At 35.0% G+C, this 7859-nt stretch overlaps 1 pseudogene across 1 annotated transcript; it reads left to right on the top strand.

Annotated features, from left to right (window-relative positions):
* Positions 1 to 331: 331 nt before the first annotated feature.
* Positions 332 to 2612, top strand: LOC104669285 (annotated as a pseudogene). The gene has a single exon (XR_748965.2). The product of XR_748965.2 is annotated as a 60 kDa heat shock protein, mitochondrial pseudogene (transcript).
* The last annotated feature ends 5247 nt before the right edge of the window (positions 2613 to 7859 follow it).

Below are 7859 nucleotides of genomic sequence, written 5' to 3'. Positions count from 1 at the left end.
GCAATGTACTGCTGAATATTCTGATTCTACCCAATATGTTATGTAATTGAATAGAAAGAACAATGTACTTATTTTCTGTGTTTCAAATCTACCATTTTATGAGAAAGATGCCATGACTTCAGCTAAGATATTAATTTGGTTAAATCTAAGTGATCACGTAGATGAGCAGGACAAAACTTACTAAGGAAAAAAGATGCCTGAAAACAATCAACTGAGAAATCATGGCCAAGTTGCTATTTCCCCGCTACCCCCTTAAACTTAGTCAGCTTTTCTCCTCTTCTACATTAACATTTTGAGAGTTTACAGCTGACTTAAAAACTTGTGAGGAGCCGTGTGCACCCTGCACTCTGTCCCTCACTCGCCGCCGACGACTTGTCTCGCTGCGCGCACGCCCCGCCGCCGCCCCGCAGAAATGCTTCGGTTACCCACAGTCTTTCGCCAGATAAGACCGGTGTCCAGGGTACTGGCTCCTCATCTCACTCGGGCTTATGCCAAAGATGTAAAATTTGGTGCAGATGCCCGAGCCTTAATGCTTCAAGGTGTAGACCTTTTAGCCGATGCTGTGGCCGTTACAATGGGGCCAAAGGGAAGAACAGTGATTATTGAGCAGAGCTGGGGAAGTCCCATAGTAACAAAAGATGGTGTGACTGTTGCAAAGTCAATTGACTTAAAGGATAAATATAAAAACATTGGAGCTAAACTTGTTCAAGATGTTGCCAATAACACAAATGAAGAGGCTGGGGATGGCACTACCACTGCTACTGTACTGGCACGCTCTATAGCCAAGGAAGGCTTTGAGAAGATTAGCAAAGGTGCTAATCCCATGGAAATCAGGAGAGGTGTGATGTTAGCTGTTGATGCTGTAATTGCTGAACTTAAAAAGCAGTCTAAATCTGTGACCACCCCTGAAGAAATTGCACAGGTTGCTACGATTTCTGCAAATGGAGACAAAGAAATTGGCAATAGCATCTCTGATGCAATGAAAAAGGTTGGAAGAAAGGGTGTCATCACAGTAAAGGATGGAAAAACACTGAATGATGAATTAGAAATTATCGAAGGCATGAAATTTGATCGAGGCTATATTTCTCCATACTTTATTAATACATCAAAAGGTCAGAAATGTGAATTCCAGGATGCCTATGTTCTGCTGAGTGAAAGGAAAATTTCTAGTGTCCAGTCCATTGTACCTGCTCTTGAAATTGCCAATGCTCACCGTAAGCCTTTGGTCATAATCGCTGAAGACGTGGATGGAGAAGCTCTAAGTACACTCGTCTTGAATAGGCTAAAGGTTGGTCTTCAGGTTGTGGCAGTCAAGGCTCCAGGGTTTGGTAACAATAGAAAGAACCAGCTTAAAGATATGGCTATTGCTACTGGTGGTGCAGTGTTTGGAGAAGAGGGGTTGACCCTAAATGTTGAAGACGTTCAGCCTCATGACTTAGGAAAAGTTGGAGAGGTCATTGTGACCAAAGACGATGCCATGCTCTTAAAAGGAAAAGGTGACAAGGCTAAAATTGAAAAACGTATTCAAGAAATCATTGAGCAGTTAGATGTCACAACTAGTGAATATGAAAAGGAAAAACTGAATGAACGGCTGGCAAAACTTTCAGATGGAGTAGCTGTGCTGAAGGTTGGTGGGACAAGTGATGTTGAAGTGAATGAAAAGAAAGACAGAGTTACAGATGCCCTTAATGCTACAAGAGCTGCTGTTGAAGAAGGCATTGTTTTGGGAGGGGGTTGTGCCCTGCTTCGATGCATTCCAGCCTTGGACTCATTGACTCCAGCTAATGAAGATCAAAAAATTGGTATAGAAATTATTAAAAGAACACTCAAAATTCCAGCAATGACCTTTGCTAAAAATGCAGGTGTTGAAGGATCTTTGATAGTTGAGAAAATTATGCAAAGTTCCTCAGAAGTTGGTTATGATGCTATGGCTGGAGATTTTGTGAATATGGTGGGCAAAGGAATTATTGACCCAGCAAAGGTTGTCAGAACTGCTTTATTGGATGCTGCTGGTGTGGCCTCTCTGTTAACTACAGCAGAAGTTGTTGTCACAGAAATTCCTAAAGAAGAGAAGGACCCTGCAATGGGTGCAATGGGTGGAATGGGAGGTGGTATGGGAGGTGGCATGTTCTAACTGCGAGACTAGTAGTGCTTTACCTTTATTAATGAACTGTGACAGGAAGCCCAAGGCAGTGTTCCTCACCAATAACTTCAGAGAAGTCAGTTGGAGAAAATGAAGAAAAAGGCTGGCTGAAAATCACTATAACCATCAGTTACTGGTTTCAGTTGACAAAATATATAATGGTTTACTGCTGTCATTGTCCATGCCTACAGATAATTTATTTTGTATTTTTGAATAAAAAACATTTGTACATTCCTGATAATGGGTACAAGAGCCATGTACTAATGTACTGCTTTCAACTTAAATCACTGAGGCATTTTTACTACTATTCTGTTAAAATCAGGATTTTAGTGCTTGCCACCACCAGATGAGAAGTTAAGCAGCCTTTCTGTGGGGAGAGAGAATAATTGTGTACAAAGTAGAGAAATATCCAATTATGTGACAACCTTTGTGTAATAAAAATTTGTTTGAAGTTAAAAAAAAAAAAAAACTTGTGAGGAAAATTACCATGACCAAGGAAAATTTAAAATGTAATTGACAAGAAAAATATACAAGATACCCAGTTAAATTTGAATTTCAAATAAATAAGAAATAATTAAATATTTGAAACATACTTATGCTAAAAACTGTTTATTCTTTATCTAAAATTCAAATTTAACTGTGTCCTATATTTTGTCTGGCAATTCTATCTGCTACCTTCTATATCACGTCACCAAATCACATGCATATTCTCTTGTTTTTGTTAGAAAGGAAAAGAGAAAAGAAAAAAAAAGAGAAAGAAAGAAAAAAGATAGATGAATAGAATAAAGGAATTTAAACCCTAAATTAAATCATAATCTTGAAAGTAACTGTTTTCTGTCTTTTTAAATATGATTATTTTAGATTCAAGGGGGTGCCTGTGTAGGTTTGTTGTATCAGTATATTGCATAATGCTGGAGTTTGGGCTCCTACTGAACCCACCACCCTAATACTGAACATAGTACCCAATGTGTAGCTTTTCAACACTTGATCTCCTTCTACCTTCCCTTGTTTTGGGGTCCCCAGTGTCTATTGTTTCCATCTTTATGTCCGTGTGTATGCATTAGCTCCCACTTATGAGTGAGAACATGCGATATTTCTGTTTCTGCATTAATTCACTCAGGATAATGGCCTCCAGCAGCATACATGTTGCTGCAAAGGACACAATTTTATTCTTTTTTATGGATTAGTAGTATTTCATGGTGTATATGTAGCACATTTTCTTTCTCCAATCCACTGTTGATGGGCACTTAGGTTGATTCTGTGAGAAAGTATTTCAATCAGTGTTATCTAGAATATAACCTGATTAGTCTCAAACTTTAAAAGTCTGTGAGTGGGCATAAGACCTAACAAACACTTCACCAAAAAACCTATATAGATGGCAAATAAGCATACAACAAGATGCTGCACATCATACGTCATTAGGGAAGTGCACATTTAAACAACAAAATGCTACTATACACCTATTAGGTTGCCCCAAATCCGGAAAACTGACACCACCAGATACTGGTGAGCATGTGGAACAAAAGGAACTCTCATTTATTGCTGGTGAGAATTCAAAATGGCACAGACACTGTGGAAGACAGTTTGGCAGCTTCACACAAAACTGAAGATATTCTTAACATAGGATCCAGAAATCATACTCCTTGGTATTTACTCAAAATGAGTTGAAAACACACCCTCACAAAAACCTGCACATGGATGTTCATAGCATCTTTATTAATAATTGCTCAAACTTGGAATTAACCAAAATGCTCTTCCATAGGCAAATGGATAAATAAACTCCAGTACATCCAGACAATGGGATATTATCCAGTGCTAAAAAGAAATATGCTATCAAGACATTTTAAAAGCGTGGTACACTTTAAAACTTAAATGCATATTGCTAAGTGAAAGAAGCCAATCGTAAAAGGTTATACACTGTGTAATTCCAACTATATGACATTCTAGAAAAGGCAAAAGTATGGAGTCAGTAAAATGATCAGTGGTTGCCAGGGGTTAGACGGGGGATAAAATGGTGAATAGAGAGAGCGTAGATTTTTTGGCAGTAAAACTATCATGTATGATACTATAATGGTGGATACATGTAGTCATACATTTGTTAAAATACATAGAATATATAATGCAACCCTAATGTAAATTATAGACTTTTAGTACTTTCTGTTCAATTTTCCTGTCAACCTAAATTGCTCTAATAAATAAAGACTGTTTAAAATGAGGGAAAACCTGTGAGAATATATTAGGTCATATTAGTATTTAATACTCAAAATTTTCTGTACCTCAGTGTTGTTTCAAATTCTTTCCAGGTATATCTGTAAGTCCCCAAGATTGTCTCACAGGTGCTCAGGAAATGTGTATTTACGTTATTTGACTAAGGCTGCTTATGTGAGGTCCACCATGTCAATAACTCGAGAAACATCCCCACTGCCAACAGAACTGCTGCTGGAGCTTATGGATAGAATGCTGCTTTTCAGGGGAGGGTGTTCTGGGGTCCATCTTTTTTCTATCCAGCATAGTAGAGCATGGTAGTATTCTGTGGTGACTACCTTAAGTGGTCAGGTGGTGAGCTGATCACCCATACCTAAGTAAGGGGGAACTGACCCTCTGTAACTCTGTGTTGCACTTTGCTATATAGAGGCTCAAAGCTGCACAGTTCTATGTTTGAGCCCCAGTATCTCAGATGAAAAAATTCTTTCTTTTATGTCATGGCTTTAGTCTTTTTCTCCTTGGAGCTTCCTAAAGAGATGAGACTGTTGTGGGTCTGGGAAGGCTTAGGAGCCATCCCCTTTATTTTCTTCTTTCCTTCACTCATTGGAATTGGAAAGTAAACTAACTGAAATAAAAAATCAGATTTATTGGAGGTGTACAACAGCACTATTGGGAAGACAGCTTAAAGGAGATTGGGGAACAGAGTTATATTTAAATGAAGTTTTTGTATTTCTATGAACTTAAATTGGTATTAACCTGAACTAGATTGTCATAAATTAAGGTGATAATGACAACCCCCAATGCAACTACTAAGAAAATGACTTAATAATATACAATAAAAATGAGCAAATTAAACCGATAAGTGAAAAAATAGCTATTTAATGAAAAAGAAGGCAGTAATACAGGAAAGGGGGAACTAAACGACATAAGGCACATAGAAAACAAATAGCAAAATGACAGACAAGTCTTTCCTTACCAGTTAATGAATCAAATTTATTAAATTCTTTGATGCAAAGGTAGAGATTGACAGACTTGGAAGAAATACACATGATCCAATTATATGCTTTATATAAGAGCCAACATTTTAGATCCAAAGACCAAATAGACTGAAAAGAAAGGAATCTATATGCCATGAAATTGGTAAGCAAAAGAGAATTGAATTGGCTATCTTAATATCAGACAAAGTAGTAATACAAAACGGGTTACTAGAAACAAACAAAAGAAAAAAAAATCACTGTGTAATGATAAAAGGCCATTCCAAGAAGATACAATTATAAACCTACAGGCACCTCACATTAGGGCCCCAAAATACATGACAAAAAGCTGAAATAATTGAAATAAACACATCAATAATAATAAGTGATTACTATTATGCCCCATTAAAAATTAATAGAACAACTACACATTATCAACAAGAGAATAAAATACTTGAACAATGCATAAACCAACCAGACCTAATAGATGTCTAGAAACCACTTAACTGAAGAGCAGCAATCTGTACATTCTTACGTGCATATGGAACATTCTGCAGTACAGATAATATGCAAAGCCTGAAAACAAGCCTCAAAAAACTTAAAATGATTAAAATCTAGTGTATTGTCTACAGCTATAATGAACTGAAATTAAAAATCAATAACAGAAGAATATTTTGGAAATCCACAGATATATGGAAAGTAAACAATGCATTCCTATATAACCATTGTGTCAAAAAAAAAATGGGAATTAGAAAATAAGAAGATAAATGAAAATAAAAAAATCAATACACTAAAATTTAGGGGATTTAGGACAAATAGTACTCAAAGGGGGAATTTATATCTTTAAATGTCTGCAACAAAACAAAGCACATCTTAAATCTGTTACCTGTTCTTCCTTTTTAAGAAAGTAGAAAAAGACAAACAAAGCAAGAAGAAAGAAAGAATAAGAATAAAGATTAGAGTGGAAGTAAATGAAATAAAAAGGTAAAAAAGGGAGAAAATTGGTGAAAATAAAAGTTGGTTGTGGCAAAGAACAACCACTTTGGCAAATCATTAGTTACACTGACCAAGAGAAAAAGAGAAAATTGTATTTGAATTCAATTTGTTAAAAGTAGGAATGAATGAGGGGAGATTACTACTGATCTTACAGAAATCAAGGATTATGTGAGAACACAATGAACAATTGTATGCCAACAAATTAGATGACTTACATAAAATGAACAAATTTCTAGAAAGCCATAACTACCAAAAGGAAAAAAAAATATCAGATTAGATTAGATTTACCCCATGTAAAGATATTGTTTTAGTAATCACAAAACTTAGCACAGAGAAAGTACCAGGACCTGAAGGCTTCACTGATGAATTCTAACAAATATTTAAAGAATTAACACCAAACTCTTCCAAAAAATAGGAGAGAAGGGAACATTTCCTGACTAATTTTTTTGAAGCCAATCCTACCCAGATTGCAAAATCAGACCATGATATAATAAAAAAGAATAATATAGGCCAATATCCCTTATGAATACGAACCCTAAATTCTCAACAAAATACTGGCATACCACAACCAGTATCATATAGAAAGGATAAAATACAATGCCTAAGTGGGATTTATTACAGGAATACAAGTTTAATTTGACATATAAAAATCAATCAATGTAATACACCACATTCTTAGAATAAAGTTTTTTTTTTTTAAAAAAACACAATCTCAGTAAATGCAGAAATAACATCTGACAAAATCTAACATCACTTTGTGACAAAAACTCTCAACAAATGATGACTAGAAAGGAATCTTCTAAACATGATAAATTACATCTTTGCAAAACCCACAGCAGATATTACACATAAAAGTGAAACACTGAAGGATTCCTCCTAAAATCAGGAACAAGACAAGCATAATAACAACTTTCACTACTATTCAAATTTTACTACAGGATATAGTTAAGACATTTAAGTAGGAAAAATAAAGGTGTCTAGATTGGAAAGGAAGAAGGAACCCTATATTTGAAGGAGTAATACTATATATAAAATTTTATAATTTTATATATAGAAAACCCTTAAGAATTCATTCAAAAAACTATTACTTGCTAATAGATAAGTATAGCAAGGTTGAAGTGTACAACATCAACATATAAAATTATTTGTATTTTTACATACTAACAATGAATAATCCTAAAATGAAATAGAGAAAACAATTTTTATTTACAATAATGTTAAAATATTTAGCAATAAATTTAAAAAATAAAAAGTACAGGGCATGCATACCAAGCATGAAATGTTGAGAGAAATAAAAGAAAATCTAAATAAATGGAAAAACGTTTCTCATTTATGAATTGAAAGGCTTAATATTATTAAGATGGTAATACTCTCCAAATTTATCTACACATGCATGAAAATTCCTGTGAAAAGAACAACTGCTGTTTGTTTTTACAGAAAGGACAAACTGATCCAAAAATTTATATAAATAGTAAAAAAAAGTTAAAAAGAACTAAGTGGAAAAACCCACTTCTTGATTCAAAATATACTACAAAACTACA

The sequence above is a fragment of the Rhinopithecus roxellana genome, chromosome 4 (genome assembly GCF_007565055.1).
Source record: "Rhinopithecus roxellana isolate Shanxi Qingling chromosome 4, ASM756505v1, whole genome shotgun sequence".
Lineage (NCBI taxonomy): Eukaryota > Metazoa > Chordata > Mammalia > Primates > Cercopithecidae > Rhinopithecus > Rhinopithecus roxellana.
This window is presented reverse-complemented; position numbering and strand designations above follow the sequence as displayed.